Source organism: Triticum urartu, chromosome 7, assembly GCF_003073215.2.
Source record: "Triticum urartu cultivar G1812 chromosome 7, Tu2.1, whole genome shotgun sequence".
Lineage (NCBI taxonomy): Eukaryota > Viridiplantae > Streptophyta > Magnoliopsida > Poales > Poaceae > Triticum > Triticum urartu.
The window spans coordinates 110,765,758-110,769,170 of NC_053028.1; positions in this window are offsets into that span (position 1 = coordinate 110,765,758).

The window sequence follows — 3,413 nt, forward strand, 5'->3', positions numbered from 1 at the left end:
GTGGCAAAGCCACCGTTCAATTCTTTCATACATGTCACTCATGAGTCATTGCATATCCCGGTACACCGCCGGAGGCATTCATATAGAGTCATATCTTGTTCTAAGTATCAAGTTGTAATTCTTGAGTTGTAAGAAAATAAAAGTGTGATGATCATCATTATTAGAGCATTGTCCCAGCGAGGAAAGGATGATGGAGACTATGATTCCCCCACAAGTCGGGATGACACTCCGGACAAAAAATAAAAAAAGGAAAAAAAGAGGTCATAAAAAAGGGGGGCCCAAATAAAAAAATGAGAGAAAAAGAGAGAAGGGACAATACTAATATCCTTTTACCACACTTGTGCTTCAAAGTAGCACCATGATCTTCATGATAGAGAGTCTCCTATGTTATCACTTTCATATACTAGTGGGAATTTTTCATTATAGAACTTGGCTTGTATATTCCAATGATGGGCTTCATCAAAATGCCCTAGGTCTTGGTGAGCAAGAAAGTTGGATGCACACCCACTTAGTTTCTTTTTGAGCTTTCATATACTTATAGCTCTAGTGCATCTGTTGCATGGCAATCCCTACTCACTCACATTGATATCTATTGATGGGCATCTCCATAACCCGTTGATATGCCTAGTTGATGTGAGAATATCTTCTCCCTTTTTGTCTTCTCCACAACCACCATTCTATTCCACCTATAGTGCTATGTCCATGGCTCAGGCTCATGTATTGCGTGAAGATTGAAAAAGTTTGAGAACATTAAAAGTATGAAACAATTGCTTGGCTTGTCATCGGGGTTGTGCATGATTTGAATACTTTGTGTGGTGAAGATGGAGCATAGCCAGACTATATGATTTTGTAGGGATAATTTTCTTTGGCCATGTTATTTTGAGAAGACATAATTGCTTAGTTAGTATGCTTGAAGTATTATTATTTCTATGTCAATATTAAACTTTTGTATTGAATCTTTCGAATATGAATATCCATGCCACAATTAAGAAGAATTACATTGAAATTATGCCTAGTAGCATTCCACATCAAAAATTCTGTTTTTATCATTTACCTACTCGAGGATGAGCGGGAATTAAGCTTGGGGATGCTTGATACGTCTCCAACGTATCTATAATTTTTGATTGCTCCATGCTATGTTATCTTCTGTTTTGGAAATTATTGGGATTTATTATTCACTTTTATATTATTTTTGGGACTAACCTATTAACCAGAGGCCCAGCCCAGAATTGCTGTTTTTTGCCTATTTCAGAGTTTCGCAGAAAAAGAATATCAAACAGAGTCCAAACGGAATGAAACCTTCGGGAACGTGATTTTCGGAACGAGCATGATCCAGGAGACTTGGACCCTACGTCAAGCAACCAACAGGGAAGCCACGAGGTACGGGGCGTGCCTACCCCCCCTCCCCAGGCGCGCCCTCCACCCTCGTGGGCCCCTGTTGCTCCACCGACGTACTCCTTCCTCCTATATATACCTACGTACCCCCAAACGATCAGATACGGAGCCAAAACCCTAATTACACCACCGTAACTTTCTGTATCCACGAGATCCCATCTTGGGGCCTGTTTCGGAGCTCCGCCGGAGGGGGCATCGATCACGGAGGGCTTCTACATCAACACCATAGCCCTTCCGATGAAGTGTGAGTAGTTTACCTCAGACCTTCGGGTCCATGGTTATTAGCTAGATGCCTTCTTATCTCTTTTTGGATCTCAATACAAAGTTCTCCCCCTCTCTTGTGGAGATCTATTCGATGTAATCTTCTTTTGCGGTGTGTTTGTTGAGACCGATGAATTGTGGGTTTATGATCAAGTTTATCTATGAACAATATTTGAATCTTCTCTGAATTCTTTTATGTATGATTGGTTATCTTTGCAAGTCTCTTCGAATTATCAGTTTGGTTTGTCCTACTAGATTGATCTTTCTTGCAATGGGAGAAGTGCTTAGCTTTGGGTTCAATCTTGCGGTGTCCTTTCCCAGTCACAGTAGGGGCAGCAAGGCACGTATTGTATTGTTGCCATCGAGGATAACAAGATGGGTTTTTTATCATATTGCATGAATTTATCCCTCTACATCATGTCATCTTGCTTAAGGCATTACTCTGTTCTTATGAACTTAATACTCTAGATGCATGCTGAAAAGCGGTCGATGTGTGGAGTAATAGTAGTAGATGCAGGCAGGAGTCGGTCTAATTGTTCACCCATCGTAAAATACTTATGCTCTTGAGAGAAGCCACTAGTGAAACCTATGGCGCCGGGTCTATCTTCATCGTATTAATATTCCAACACTTAGTTATTTTCATTGCCTTTTATTTTACTTTGCATCTTTATCATAAAAATACCAAAAATATTATCTTATCATATCTATCAGATCTCACTCTCGTAAGTGACAGTGTAGGGATTGGCAACCCCTTATCGCGTTGGTTGCGAGGATTTATTTGTTTTGTGTAGGTACGAGGGACTCGCGTGTAGCCTCCTACTGTATTGATACCTTGGTTCTCAAAAACTGAGGGAAATACTTATGCTACTTTGCTGCATCACCCTTTCCTCTTCAAGGGAAAACCAATGCAGTGGTCAAGAGGTAGCAGTCACTTTCATCATGTTGGTTTAATTCGTGTTTGCTACTTTGATAATTTGATATGTGGGTGGACCGGTGCATAGGTGTTGTTCTTACTTGAACAAACCTCCTACTTATGATTAACCCTCCCGCAAGCATCTGCAACTACGAGAAACCTATTAAGAATAAATTCTAACCATAGCATTAAACTTTTGGATCCAATCGGTCCCTTACGGAATAGCGCATAAACTGGGGTTTAAGTCTCTGTCACTATTGCAACCCATCATCTAATTGCTACTCCACAATGCATTCCCTTAGGCCCAAATGTGGTGAAGTGTCATGTAGTCGATGTTCACATGACACCACTAAGGGAATCACAACATACATACTATCAAAATATTGAACACATATCAAATTCACATGATTACTTGCAACATTATTTCTCCCGTGACCTCAAGAACAAAGGTAACTACTCACAAATGATAAACATGCTCATGATCAGCGGGGTATTAAATAGCATATTGGATCTGAACATATAATCTTCCACCAAATAAACCATATAGTAATCAACTACAAGATGTAATCAACACTACTAGTCACCCACAAGTACCAATCTATAGTTCCGGTAACAAGATTGAACACAACACTCCTGTTCTTCTATGTTGACACAAGAAAAAAATTGAAAGCAATAAGAGGCAATGGATACCGTTTCGTCCCCAAAGGTGGGACGTTTCCTACCGAAACCATCATGCTTGTTGTGAGAAGCTCTGGTTTGTGAGAAGCATATACCCAAACCTGCCCCAAATGGGACAAAAAATTTACCACGACATGTTGATGCCGCTCGACGATAGCATGCCAAG